This window comes from Carassius gibelio, chromosome A19 (genome assembly GCF_023724105.1).
Source record: "Carassius gibelio isolate Cgi1373 ecotype wild population from Czech Republic chromosome A19, carGib1.2-hapl.c, whole genome shotgun sequence".
Taxonomy (NCBI): Eukaryota; Metazoa; Chordata; class Actinopteri; order Cypriniformes; family Cyprinidae; genus Carassius; species Carassius gibelio.
In genome coordinates, this window is record NC_068389.1 from 964,864 (window position 1) to 979,566 (window position 14,703).

Below are 14,703 nucleotides of genomic sequence, written 5' to 3' on the forward strand. Positions count from 1 at the left end.
ATTTATAATGTACTGGCGAGTAGATTGGCTGATCTTTAAATAGCCTTCTCTTTGCAGCAGTCTTCGCTTATGGCCATACCAGCCTGGCTATGCCCGATCTTGTCTGATCTCGTAAGCTAAGCAGGTTTGGGCCTGGTTAGTGCCTGGATGGGAGACCGCCTGGGAATACCAGGTACTCTAAGCTTTTTTGAAATTTTTCACTTAGTATATAATAATTTTGCCAAAAAATAGAGTCAATGCCCGATCTCTGAATATAAGCAGGTTTGCGCCAGGTTAGTACATGGATGGGAGACTGCCTGGGAATATCAGGTGCTTTAAATTTTTGGATATTTTTCACGAATTATATAATAATCTTGCAAAAAAAAAAAAAAGAAAAAAAAAGAGTCAATGCCCGATCTCTGAATCTTAGTAGGTTTAGGTCTGGTTAGTACTTGGATGAGAGACCGCCAAGGAATACCAGGTGCTTTAAGCTTTTGGAATTTTTTCACTTAGTATATAATAAATTTGGCAAAAAATAGAGTCAATGCCCGATCTCTGAATATAAGCAGGTTTGGGCCAGGTTAGTACATGGATGGGAGACTGCCTGGGAATACCAGGTGCTTTAAATTTTTGGATATTTTTCACGAAATTATATAATAATCTTGAAAAAAAAAAAAAAAAGAAGAAGTCAATGCCCGATCTCTGAATCTTAGCAGGTTAAGGTCTGGTTAGTACTTGAATGATAGACCGCCAAGGAATACCAGGTGCTTTAAGCTTTTGGAATTTTTTCACTTAGTATATAATAAATTTGCCAAAAAATAGAGTCAATGCCCGAACTCTGAATATAAGCAGGTTTGGGCCAGGTTAGTACTTGGATGAGAGACCGCCTAGGAATACCAGGTGCTTTAAGCTTTTGGGGTTTCTTTCCTACTTTTATAATGTACTGGCGAGTAGATTGGCTGATCTTTAAATAGCCTTCTCTTTGCAGCAGTCTTCGCTTATGGCCATACCAGCCTGGCTATGCCCGATCTTGTCTGATCTCGTAAGCTAAGCAGGTTTGGGCCTGGTTAGTGCCTGGATGGGAGACCGCCTGGGAATACCAGGTACTGTAAGCTTTTTTGAAATTTTTCACTTAGTATATAATAATTTTGCCAAAAAATAGAGTCAATGCCCGATCTCTGAATATAAGCAAGTTTGCGCCAGGTTAGTACATGGATGTGAGACTGCCTGGGAATACCAGGTGCTTTAAATGTTTGGATATTTTTCATGAATTATATAATAATCTTGCAAAAAAAAAAAAAAAAAGAGTCAATGCCCGATCTCTGAATCTTAGCAGGTTTAGGTCTGGTTAGTACTTGGATGAGAGACCGCCAAGGAATATCAGGTGCTTTAAGCTTTTGGAATTTTTTCACTTAGTATATAATAAATTTGGCAAAAAATAGAGTCAATGCCCGATCTCTGAATATAAGCAGGTTTGGGCCAGGTTAGTACATGGATGGGAGACTGCCTGGGAATACCAGGTGCTTTAAGCTTTTGGAATTTTTTCACTTAGCATATAATAAATTTGGCAAAAAATTGAGTCAATGCCCGATCTCTGAATATAAGCAGGTTTGGGCCAGGTTAGTACATGGATGGGAGACTGCCTGGGAATACCAGGTGCTTTAAATTTTTGGATATTTTTCAGGAATTATATAATAATCTTGTAAAAAAAAAAAAAAAAAAAAAAGAGTCAATGCCCGATCTCTGAATCTTAGCAGGTTTAGGTCTGGTTAGTACTTGGATGAGAGACCGCCAAGGAATACCAGGTGCTTTAAGCTTTTGGAATTTTTTCACTTAGTATATAATAAATTTGCCAAAAAATAGAGTCAATGCCCGATCTCTGAATATAAGCAGGTTTGGGCCAGGTTAGTACTTGGATGAGAGACCGCCTAGGAATACCAGGTGCTTTAAGCTTTTGGGGTTTCTTTCCTACTTTTATAATGTACTGGCGAGTAGATTGGCTGATCTTTAAATAGCCTTCTCTTTGCAGCAGTCTTCGCTTATGGCCATACCAGCCTGGCTATGCCCGATCTTGTCTGATCTCGTAAGCTAAGCAGGTTTGGGCCTGGTTAGTGCCTGGATGGGAGACCGCCTGGGAATACCAGGTGCTCTAAGCTTTTTTGAAATTTTTCACTTAGTATATAATAATTTTGCCAAAAAATAGAGTCAATGCCCGATCTCTGAATATAAGCAGGTTTGCGCCAGGTTAGTACATGGATGGGAGACTGCCTGGGAATACCAGGTGCTTTAAATGTTTGGATATTTTTCACGAATTATATAATAATCTTGCAACAAAAAAAAAAAGAGTCAATGTCCGATCTCTGAATCTTAGTAGGTTTAGGTCTGGTTAGTACTTGGATGAGAGACCGCCAAGGAATACCAGGTGCTTTAAGCTTTTGGAATTTTTTTCACTTAGTATATAATAAATTTGGCAAAAAATAGAGTCAATGCCCGATCTCTGAATATAAGCAGGTTTGGGCCAGGTTAGTACTTGGATGGGAGACTGCCTGGGAATACCAGGTGCTTTAAATTTTTGGATATTTTTCACGAATTATATAATAATCTTGCAACAAAATAAAAAAGAGTCAATGCCCGATCTCTGAATCTTAGTAGGTTTAGATCTGGTTAGTATTTGGATGAGAGACCGCCAAGGAATACCATGTGCTTTAAGCTTTTGGAATTTTTTCACTTAGTATATAATAAATTTGGCAAAAAATAGAGTCAATGCCCGATCTCTGAATATAAGCAGGTTTGGGCCAGGTTAGTAATTGGATGAGAGACCGCCTAGGAATACCAGGTGCTTTAAGCTTTTGGGGTTTCTTTCCTACATTTATAATGTACTGGCGAGTAGATTGGCTGATCTTTAAATAGCCTTCTCTTTGCAGCAGTCTTCGCTTATGGCCATACCAGCCTGGCTATGCCCGATCTTGTCTGATCTCGTAAGCTAAGCAGGTTTGGGCCTGGTTAGTGCCTGGATGGGAGACCGCCTGGGAATACCAGGTACTCTAAGCTTTTTTGAAATTTTTCACTTAGTATATAATAATTTTGCCAAAAAATAGAGTCAATGCCCGATCTCTCAATATAAGCAGGTTTGGGCCAGGTTAGTACATGGATGGGAGACTGCCTGGGAATACCAGGTGCTTTAAATTTTTGGATATTTTTCACGAATTATATAATAATCTTGCAAAAAAAAAAAAAAAGAGTCAATGCCTGATCTCTGAATCTTAGCAGGTTAAGGTCTGGTTAGTACTTGAATGAGAGACCGCCAAGGAATACCAGGTGCTTTAAGCTTTTGGCATTTTTTCACTTAGTATATAATAAATTTGGCCAAAAATAGAGTCAATGCCCGATCTCTGAATATAAGCAGGTTTGGGCCAGGTTAGTACATGGATGGGAGACTGCCTGGGAATACCAGGTGCTTTAAATTTTTGGATATTTTTCACAAATTATATAATAATCTTGCAAAAAAAAAAAAAAAGAGTCAATGCCCGATCTCTGAATTTTAGCAGGTTTAGGTCTAGTTAGTACTTGGATGAGAGACCGCCAAGGAATACCAGGTGCTTTAAGCTTTTGGGTTTTCTTTCCTACTTATATAATGTACTGGCGAGTAGATTGGCTGATCTTTAAATAGCCTTCTCTTTGCAGCAGTCTTCGCTTACGGCCATACCAGCCTGGCTATGCCCGATCTCGTCTGATCTCGGAAGTTAAGCAGGTTTGGGCCTGGTTAGTACTTGGATGGGAGACCGCCTGGGAATACCAGGTACTGTAAGCTTTTTGGAAATTTTTCACTTAGTATATAATAATTTTGCCAAAAAATAGAGTCAATGCCCGATCTCTGAATATAAGCAGGTTTGGGCCAGGTTAGTACATGGATGGGAGACTGCCTGGGAATACCAGGTGCTTTAAATTTTTGGATATTTTTCACGAATTATATAATAATCTTGCAAAAAAAAAAAAAAAGAGTCAATGCCCGATCTATGAATCTTAGCAGGTTTAGGTCTGGTTAGTACTTGGTTGAAAGACCGCCTAGGAATACCAGGTGCTTAAAGCTTTTGGAATTTTTTCACTTAGTATATAATAAATTTGGCAAAAAATAGAGTCAATGCCCGATCTCTAAATTTTAGCAGGTTTCGGTCTGGTTAGTACTTGGATGAGAGACCGCCTAGGAATACTAGGTGCTTTAAGCTTTTGGGTTTTCTTTCCTACTTATATAATGTACTGGCGAGTAGATTGGCTGATCTTTAAATAGCATTCTCTTTGCAGCAGTCTTCGCTTACGGCCATACCAACCTGGCAACGCTAGAGTGCTAGCAGGAAGTGAGGTGGCAGTAGTGGGTGAGAGTAGGCTCACCATTGTTGTTTGTAAACCCATTTTTTGTTTAAAGTTAGCTTTTTTTCTGTTTTTCTGTTTTGTTTTGTTTTTAAGTTCAAACACTTCCCAGCAGCCTAGGCTGTCTGGGGAGGATTTTTATTTTTGGAGGTTTTGTTTTGTTATTTTTTCAAAATTGGACTGATTACATGGAAATGAAATGGCAGGAGAAAGACGCAGGGACTTTGACACGGAAAACACTACAGGACAACGGCTTGGATACAACGAGGCAAAGAAAATGATTATTTATTCAAAGGAAGCAACTGTAATTGTGGATCTGGCAGAGGTGAGAGATGGATCGGTGCAGGATATTATCAAAGAAGTGAATGAAAAAATTGGAGGAGGAAAGATTTTGGCGATAAGACCAAGACAAGGCAAAGAATTCGAGATCACATTATCAAATGAGGAGGAGTGTGAAAAGCTAGAGGATGGACTAAGAATCAGGCAACAATTTTGTGAGATTAGAAAGCTACAAGTAAGAGAATATGTTGTTTCTTTTATGCATTTGCCTGCAAATGTTGATGACCAGGATATATTAGATAAATTGGAGGCATGGGGTGTATCTCCCTCAACCAACATTAAGAGAAGAACATATCCGGGTACTGAAATAGCAGATGGTACGAGATATGTAAAGGTCAGGTTCCCAAAGGAAGTTGTATCTCTACCATATAGCAGCAAGTTTGAGACTGCTGAGGGCACACAGTACTTTCAGATTATACACGATCGGCAGGTGAAAACCTGTAGATTGTGTATGGATCCAGGACATGTATTTAAAGATTGCCCGGACTTTATTTGTTACCAGTGCAAAGAGCAGGGGCACTTGGCAAGAAGCTGCAATGCAGTGAAGTGCCCGGAATGTAGGAAAGTGTTGGTGAGGTGCGAATGTTGGATGGGGGAGGGAGAAAATAGTAGTGAACAAGAAACAGATATGGTTGTTAATGTGGGTGGGCAAAAGCAGAGGGAAACCGAGATGGACAATGTTTTAAACAAGGAGATGGAAGATTGTGGACTGGGAGAGGAAAATGAAGAGGAAGAACATCAAGCAGACACAGGAGGAGAGGAAAAAGAAAATGATGGAGAAAAAACAATATCACAAGGGACGGTGCAAAGGACCATGGAAATAAGCAAAGAACAGGAGGAACAAAAAAACAATGAGGAAGGTTATCAGGAGGGGAGAATGGAGAGAAAAGGAGAAGAGAAACACTGTGGACTGAGAGAGGACAATGGAGAGAAAGAACATCAGGGGGACACAGGAGAAAAGAAGAAAGAACTAGATGGAGAAATAACAACATCTCAATGGACTGTGCAAAAGACTATGGATATGAGCGAGGAACATGGGGAACAACAAAACGACGAGGAAGGTTATCAGGAGAGGAGAATGGAGAGAAAAGGAGAAGAGAAACGTAGGAAAGAACGAGAAGGAATACAAAGAAGAAGAACTTTAAAGGTAACACCCAATATAGACATTGCAAAGAAAAGATTTTTAAGGCAAGGAATATTAAAAGACAAGGAGGGTTGTGAGAACAGATTTGATGTACTGAGAGATATGGAGCATGACTGAAAAAAAAATGAAATGTTTTAATTATTTATTTTATATTGTTTTTATGTTTTTAAGAGTTGTTTCATTTAATGCACGAGGTTTAATGGATGTGGAGAAATTTGAAAATATGAGGGAATTATGTAGAGGGGTGGATGTATTTGTATTACAAGAAACGAATTGGAAAAATTATTGTGTTAAAAGGTTTGAAAATGTATGGGATGGGAATATACATTGTAATAATGGTACAGAGAAAACTGGGAAAGGGGTTGCTATTTTAATAAGAAGAGAGGTGTGTGAAAAAGAAAGTGTGGTGTTTAATGATGGAGCAGGGAAATGTTTAGCTGTTGAAATAGAAAAAGGAAATGAGAGATGTACAATATGTAACATACATGCTCCAAATGAAGAAAAGCAAAAGGTGGAATTTTTTAAAACAATATCTGCAAATGTAAGAATTAATGAAAGGGTGATTTTAATGGGGGATTTTAATACTGTTTTTACAGAATTAGACTTAGCAAGTAATATGTTTTTTAAGACTGATAAGGGAAGGGAGGAGTTGAACAAACTGATGGGGGATTTTAAATTGATTGATGTGTGGAGAGAAAGAAATAGAACGAGTAGGCAATTTTCAAGAAGACAATTTGTTTTAAAAGAACTGAAACAAAGTAGGATTAATTATATTTTATTTACAGAGGAAATGCAAGGGAATATTACTAATGTTTATTATAAACGAGTTGGTCTTAGTGATCATTCTCTCTTATTTTTAACATTAGATTCTTCAAGTGTGAAAAGGGGAGGGGGAGTGTGGGTTTTAAATGCAAAGATTTTAAAGAGTAATGCATATCAGGAAAGTATTAAAGGGATTGTGGAAGAAAGCAAAATTAATAGAATGTATAGGGAAGAGAAAAGAGTATGGTGGGATAGTGTTAAGTGGGAAATAAAGACATTTTCAATAGAATACAGCAAAAATGTCAGAAAATTAGAAAGACAGAAGGAAACCGAATTAACCAAACTCCTGAATAATGAGTTAAGTAAAGTGTCAGAAAGCAATGGAAAAGAGGAAATTGAAAAAATAATAATGCTACAAGATAAATTAAAGATATTAGAAGAGGAAAAATGTAAGGGTGCAATTATAAGAAGTAAAGCAAAATATGCAGTAGAGGGAGAAAGATGCACAAAATTTTTCTTTAATTTAGAACAAAATAGGCAGAAGGCTGATCTATTGAAAGAAGTCTTAAATAAAAAAGGGGAAATAGAAACAGAAACTAAAGAAATTTAGAAAACAGTAAAGCAATATTACATGGACATGTTTAAGGGACAAGGTATAGGAAAAAATGATGAGGAGTTTTTGATTAAACAAATTAAATCTAAGTTAACAGGTGAGGACAGGATTTTGTGTGATGAAGAAATTAAGGAAGAAGAAATAGATATTGCAATTCAACAGTTAAAACCTGGAAAGAGCCCTGGTGTGGATGGTTTGACTAATGAATTTTATAAAACTTTTAGAGAAATGTTAGTGCCAATTTTAAAAGAAGTTTTTGAAGAAATTTTCAAGAAGGGGGTGTTGAGTGAAAAAATGAAGATCGGCATGGTAAAAATGATTTACAAAAAAAGCGGTAATCCAAAAGATCTTAAAAATTTTAGACCTATATCCATGTTGAATACAGATTTTAAAATATTAGCAAAAGTATTAGCAAACAGATTAAAAAAGGTTTTACCAAAAATAATAAAAACAACACAGGCATACGGGGTGCAAGGAAGAGATATAGTAGATGTGGTTAAAAGTATAAGAGACACAATTTATTATATGAAGGAGAAGGGAAAGGGGGGATTTTTAATAAGTCTGGATTTAGAAAAGGCATTTGACAGGGTAGAGCATGAGTTTTTATTTGATGTTCTTAAGGCTTTTGGTTTTGGAGAAAATTTTAGAAAATGGATTTGGATTTTTTACTCAGATGTGTTAACATGCATAAAATGCAATGGTTTTTTAACGGATTGTTTTCAACCAACAAGGTCGATCAGGCAAGGATGCCCACTGTCTGCCTTACTTTACTCTCTGGTAGCCGAGCCACTTGGTTTGGCTATTAAGGCAGACAGAGAAATCAAAGGAATACAAATAAAGAACCATTTCCAAAGAGAAGCAGTGTATCAGTATGCAGATGATACAACCTTGTTGGTAGAAGACATCCAAAGTATTGATAGGGCAATGGGGATTTTAGAAAGATATTGTAAAGGGTCGGGAGCCAAAGTAAATGTGGGGAAAAGTGTGTGTATGAGGATTGGCAGAGTAGAGGAAATACCGCAGCATATACAATTCAAGGAGGAAATGCAGCACATCAAGATTTTGGGGTTGTGGGTTGGTATTGATTCTAATAAGGCAGACACTTTGAATTGGGAAGGTGTTTTAAATGGAATTGGAAAAAGACTGAGATTTTGGCAAATTAGAGATTTAAAGCTAAGGGGGAAAGTTTTAATTATAAATTCATTGATGCTGTCGAAAGTCTGGTATGTGTTGGGAGTAACCCCATTGCCTCATCTGTACTACAAAAAAATGAAAGAATTGGTTTTAAAGTTTTTATGGGGAAATGGAAGGGCTAAGATTGCATATGATACATTACTTGGAAACATAAAGGAGGGAGGATTGGGACTTTTAGATCCATTTTTAAGAATGAGAACGCTGAGAATTAAAACAGTTCAGAAGTTTCTAGAGAGCAAAAGTGATGTAATTTGGAAAAGAGTCATGGAATATTACCTGGAAAAATGTAATATGGGATGTAATGTTTTATGGATGAAAATGAAAAGCTGGATGTTAAAAGGTCTGCCATGTTTTTATGTGGAGGTTTTGGAATCATGGGGGGAATTTTCAGAAAATGTACTGATTTTACCTAAAGGAAGGGCCCAGCTTTTAGAACAACCATTGTTTTTAAATCCGAATATCATAAGGGACGGTAAGGTCATGTATTATAAAGAATGGTGGGATTGTGGTTTGAGACAAATAAAAGATCTATTGTATGAGGTGATAGAGGGTTATGTACCTTTACAGGCAGTTGTGGATGCATTGAGAGAGGGGGGCAAAAGGGCGTGGAGAAGGAAGTTAGAAGGACAATATGAGGATTTAAAGAAAGCGATACCAAAGGACTGGATTGAAAGAATTGAAAACTATGAGAGTGGGGATGAGAATGAATTTCCAGATGTATTTTTTAAAAGGTTAAATGGGGAAAACGTTCATTTTAATTTATGCAAAGTAAGGAATGTGTATAGTATTTTTAGGTCTATCGCTTTTACAAAACCAGTAGCTTTGAACTACTGGAAAGAAAGATATGATGACTTAAATGAAAAAGAAATTTGGGGAAACGTGAGGTTGAAATATATGGAACCAATTTTAGAGAATTTTAATTATTTATTGAGACACAATTGTATATTAACAGAGATGAGATTACATAAAATAGGAATTCAAAATGATGCAAAGTGTAAAGTGTGTATGAAAGAAAAGGAAGGACTGTTACATCTGTTTTTTTATTGTGAAAGGTTAGATGATTTTATGAGAAAAATGAAGGAAATTGCAAAAGAAATTTTGGAGGGGAAGTATGATGAGGACCAAAAGAAGTGGGAAACAATGTTTTTATTTGGTCATAATGACTGTAATATGTATACCTTTAATTTATGTGTAACAATAGCAAAGTATGTAATATGGTTGAGAAGAAACATGGCGAAATATGATGGGAAAAATGTTGATGTGTGCATAATCTTTAAAAACAGGATGGAATACTCTGTGAGACTGTTATGGAATTATTTCTCAATGGAAAACAAAGAGGATGATTTTATAGAAATGATTGTAAGAGGGAATCCAATGTTGGAAATGAAAGAAAATGGTGTAAACTGGCTATGGGGGAAATATGAATAATAATGTCATGGATTGTAACTGTATAAAACAAATTAAATGAATGTAAATTTTTTATAATAAAAAAAAAAAAAAAAAAAAAAAATCTTGTCTGATCTCGTAATCTAAGCAGGTTTGGGCCTGGTTAGTGCCTGGATGGGAGACCGCCTGGGAATACCAGGTACTCTAAGCTTTTTTGAAATTTTTCACTTAGTATATAATAATTTTGCCAAAAAAAAAATAAAATAAAAAAAAAAGAGTCAATGCCCGATCTCTGAATCTTAGCAGGTTTAGGTCTGGTTAGTACTTGGATGAGAGTCCGCCAAGGAATACCAGGTGCTTTAAGCTTTTGGAATTTTTTCACTTAGTATATAATAAATTTGGCAAAAAATAGAGTCAATGCCCGATCTCTGAATATAAGCAGGTTTGGGCCAGGTTAGTAATTGGATGAAAGACCGCCTAGGAATACCAGGTGCTTTAAGCTTTTGGGGTTTCTTTCCTACTTTTATAATGTACTGGCGAGTAGATTGGCTGATCTTTAAATAGCCTTCTCTTTGCAGCAGTCTTCGCTTATGGCCATACCAGCCTGGCTATGCCCGATCTTGTCTGATCTCGGAAGCTAAGCAGGTTTGGGCCTGGTTAGTGCCTGGATGGGAGACCGCCTGGGAATACCAGGTACTGTAAGCTTTTTTGAAATTTTTCACTTAGTATATAATAATTTTGCCAAAAAATAGAGTCAATGCCCGATCTCTGAATATAAGCAGGTTTGCGCCAGGTTAGTACATGGATGGGAGACTGCCTGGGAATATCAGGTGCTTTAAATTTTTGGATATTTTTCACGAATTATATAATAATCTTGCAAAAAAAAAAAAAAGAAAAAAAAAGAGTCAATGCCCGATCTCTGAATCTTAGTAGGTTTAGGTCTGGTTAGTACTTGGATGAGAGACCGCCAAGGAATACCAGGTGCTTTAAGCTTTTGGAATTTTTTCACTTAGTATATAATAAATTTGGCAAAAAATAGAGTCAATGCCCGATCTCTGAATATAAGCAGGTTTGGGCCAGGTTAGTACATGAATGGGAGACTGCCTGGGAATACCAGGTGCTTTAAATGTTTGGATATTTTTCATGAATTATATAATAATCTTGCAAAAAAAAAATAAAATAAAAAAAAAGAGTCAATGCCCGATCTCTGAATCTTAGCAGGTTTAGGTCTGGTTAGTACTTGGATGAGAGTCCGCCAAGGAATACCAGGTGCTTTAAGCTTTTGGAATTTTTTCACTTAGTATATAATAAATTTGGCAAAAAATAGAGTCAATGCCCGATCTCTGAATATAAGCAGGTTTGGGCCAGGTTAGTAATTGGATGAAAGACCGCCTAGGAATACCAGGTGCTTTAAGCTTTTGGGGTTTCTTTCCTACTTTTATAATGTACTGGCGAGTAGATTGGCTGATCTTTAAATAGCCTTCTCTTTGCAGCAGTCTTCGCTTATGGCCATACCAGCCTGGCTATGCCCGATCTTGTCTGATCTCGGAAGCTAAGCAGGTTTGGGCCTGGTTAGTGCCTGGATGGGAGACCGCTTGGGAATACCAGGTACTGTAAGCTTTTTTGAAATTTTTCACTTAGTATATAATAATTTTGCCAAAAAATAGAGTCAATGCCCGATCTCTGAATATAAGCAGGTTTGCGCCAGGTTAGTACATGGATGGGAGACTGCCTGGGAATATCAGGTGCTTTAAATTTTTGGATATTTTTCACGAATTATATAATAATCTTGCAAAAAAAAAAAAAAGAAAAAAAAAGAGTCAATGCCCGATCTCTGAATCTTAGTAGGTTTAGGTCTGGTTAGTACTTGGATGAGAGACCGCCAAGGAATACCAGGTGCTTTAAGCTTTTGGAATTTTTTCACTTAGTATATAATAAATTTGGCAAAAAATAGAGTCAATGCCCGATCTCTGAATATAAGCAGGTTTGGGCCAGGTTAGTACATGGATGGGAGACTGCCTGGGAATACCAGGTGCTTTAAATTTTTGGATATTTTTCACGAAATTATATAATAATCTTGCAAAAAAAAAAAAAAAAAAAAAAAAAAAAAAGAGTCAATGCCCGATCTCTGAATCTTAGCAGGTTTAGGTCTGGTTAGTACTTGAATGAGAGACCGCCAAGGAATACCAGGTGCTTTAAGCTTTTGGAATTTTTTCACTTAGTATATAATAAATTTGGCAAAAAATAGAGTCAATGCCCGATCTCTGAATATAAGCAGGTTTGGGCCAGGTTAGTACATGGATGGGAGACTGCCTGGGAATACCAGGTGCTTTAAATTTTTGGATATTTTTCACGAATTATATAATAATCTTGCAAAAAAAAAAAAAAAAGAAGATGTCAATGCCCGATCTCTGAATCTTAGCAGGTTAAGGTCTGGTTAGTACTTGAATGATAGACCGCCAAGGAATACCAGGTGCTTTAAGCTTTTGGAATTTTTTCACTTAGTATATAATAAATTTGCCAAAAAATAGAGTCAATGCCCGATCTCTGAATATAAGCAGGTTTGGGCCAGGTTAGTACTTGGATGAGAGACCGCCTAGGAATACCAGGTGCTTTAAGCTTTTGGGGTTTCTTTCCTACTTTTATAATGTACTGGCGAGTAGATTGGCTGATCTTTAAATAGCCTTCTCTTTGCAGCAGTCTTCGCTTATGGCCATACCAGCCTGGCTATGCCCGATCTTGTCTGATCTCGTAAGCTAAGCAGGTTTGGGCCTCGTTAGTGCCTGGATGGGAGACCGCCTGGGAATACCAGGTACTGTAAGCTTTTTTGAAATTTTTCACTTAGTATATAATAATTTTGCCAAAAAATAGAGTCAATGCCCGATCTCTGAATATAAGCAGGTTTGCGCCAGGTTAGTACATGGATGGGAGACTGCCTGGGAATACCAGGTGCTTTAAATGTTTGGATATTTTTCACGAATTATATAATAATCTTGCAACAAAAAAAAAAAGAGTCAATGTCCGATCTCTGAATCTTAGTAGGTTTAGGTCTGGTTAGTACTTGGATGAGAGACCGCCAAGGAATACCAGGTGCTTTAAGCTTTTGGAATTTTTTTCACTTAGTATATAATAAATTTGGCAAAAAATAGAGTCAATGCCCAATCTCTGAATATAAGCAGGTTTGGGCCAGGTTAGTACTTGGATGGGAGACTGCCTGGGAATACCAGGTGCTTTAAATTTTTGGATATTTTTCACGAATTATATAATAATCTTGCAACAAAATAAAAAAGAGTCAATGCCCGATCTCTGAATCTTAGTAGGTTTAGATCTGGTTAGTATTTGGATGAGAGACCGCCAAGGAATACCATGTGCTTTAAGCTTTTGGAATTTTTTCACTTAGTATATAATAAATTTGGCAAAAAATAGAGTCAATGCCCGATCTCTGAATATAAGCAGGTTTGGGCCAGGTTAGTAATTGGATGAGAGACCGCCTAGGAATTCCAGGTGCTTTAAGCTTTTGGGGTTTCTTTCCTACATTTATAATGTACTGGCGAGTAGATTGGCTGATCTTTAAATAGCCTTCTCTTTGCAGCAGTCTTCGCTTATGGCCATACCAGCCTGGCTATGCCCGATCTTGTCTGATCTCGTAAGCTAAGCAGGTTTGGGCCTGGTTAGTGCCTGGATGGGAGACCGCCTGGGAATACCAGGTACTCTAAGCTTTTTTGAAATTTTTCACTTAGTATATAATAATTTTGCCAAAAAATAGAGTCAATGCCCGATCTCTGAATATAAGCAGGTTTGCGCCAGGTTAGTACATGGATGGGAGACTGCCTGGGAATATCAGGTGCTTTAAATTTTTGGATATTTTTCACGAATTATATAATAATCTTGCAAAAAAAAAAAAAGAGTCAATGCCCGATCTCTGAATCTTAGCAGGTTTAGGTCTGGTTAGTACTTGGATGAGAGACCGCCAAGGAATACCAGGTGCTTTAAGCTTTTGGAATTTTTTCACTTAGTATATAATAAATTTGGCAAAAAATAGAGTCAATGCCCGATCTCTGAATATAAGCAGGTTTGGGCCAGGTTAGTACATGGATGGGAGACTGCCTGGGAATACCAGGTGCTTTAAGCTTTTGGAATTTTTTCACTTAGTATATAATAAATTTGGCAAAAAATAGAGTCAATGCCCGATCTCTGAATATAAGCAGGTTTGGGCCAGGTTAGTAATTGGATGAGAGACCGCCTAGGAATAGCAGGTGCTTTAAGCTTTTGGGGTTTCTTTCCTACTTTTATAATGTACTGGCGAGTAGATTGGCTGATCTTTAAATAGCCTTCTCTTTGCAGCAGTCTTCGCTTATGGCCATACCAGCCTGGCTATGCCCGATCTTGTCTGATCTCGTAAGCTAAGCAGGTTTGGGCCTGGTTAGTGCCTGGATGGGAGACCGCCTGGGAATACCAGGTACTCTAAGCTTTTTTGAAATTTTTCACTTAGTATATAATAATTTTGCCAAAAAATAGAGTCAATGCCCGATCTCTGAATATAAGCAGGTTTGCGCCAGGTTAGTACATGGATGGGAGACTGCCTGGGAATACCAGGTGCTTTAAATTTTTGGATATTTTTCACGAATTATATAATAATCTTGCAAAAAAAAAAAAAAAAAAAGAGTCAATGCCCGATCTCTGAATCTTAGCAGGTTTAGGTCTGGTTAGTACTTGGATGAGAGACCGCCAAGGAATACCAGGTGCTTTAAGCTTTTGGAATTTTTTCACTTAGTATATAATAAATTTGGCAAAAAATAGAGTCAGTGCCCGATCTCTGAATATAAGCAGGTTTGGGCCAGGTTAGTACATGGATGGGAGACTGCCTGGGAATACCAGGTGCTTTAAATTTTTGGATATTTTTCACAAATTATATAAT

The 14,703-nt window shown here is 37.2% G+C and overlaps 3 non-coding genes and 7 pseudogenes across 3 annotated transcripts; all 10 read left to right on the top strand.

Moving 5' to 3' along the window:
- The first annotated feature begins 65 nt into the window (after positions 1–65).
- Positions 66–184, top strand: LOC127936450 (uncharacterized; annotated as a pseudogene).
- Positions 185–975: 791 nt separating this feature from the next.
- LOC127937877 (uncharacterized) lies at positions 976–1,094 on the top strand (annotated as a pseudogene).
- A 922-nt stretch (positions 1,095–2,016) lies between these two features.
- Positions 2,017–2,135, top strand: LOC127936131 (uncharacterized; annotated as a pseudogene).
- Positions 2,136–2,911: 776 nt separating this feature from the next.
- On the top strand, positions 2,912–3,030 carry LOC127936451 (uncharacterized; annotated as a pseudogene).
- Positions 3,031–3,671: 641 nt separating this feature from the next.
- On the top strand, positions 3,672–3,790 carry LOC127936227 (5S ribosomal RNA). The gene has a single exon (XR_008148232.1). It is a non-coding gene; the product is annotated as a 5S ribosomal RNA (ribosomal RNA).
- A 6,581-nt stretch (positions 3,791–10,371) lies between these two features.
- LOC127937616 (5S ribosomal RNA) lies at positions 10,372–10,490 on the top strand. Its single transcript, XR_008148403.1, has one exon. It is a non-coding gene; the product is annotated as a 5S ribosomal RNA (ribosomal RNA).
- Positions 10,491–11,286: 796 nt separating this feature from the next.
- Positions 11,287–11,405, top strand: LOC127937802 (5S ribosomal RNA). The gene has a single exon (XR_008148580.1). It is a non-coding gene; the product is annotated as a 5S ribosomal RNA (ribosomal RNA).
- Positions 11,406–12,490: 1,085 nt separating this feature from the next.
- Positions 12,491–12,609, top strand: LOC127937115 (uncharacterized; annotated as a pseudogene).
- A 776-nt stretch (positions 12,610–13,385) lies between these two features.
- LOC127936452 (uncharacterized) lies at positions 13,386–13,504 on the top strand (annotated as a pseudogene).
- A 633-nt stretch (positions 13,505–14,137) lies between these two features.
- On the top strand, positions 14,138–14,256 carry LOC127936454 (uncharacterized; annotated as a pseudogene).
- Positions 14,257–14,703: the final 447 nt, after the last annotated feature.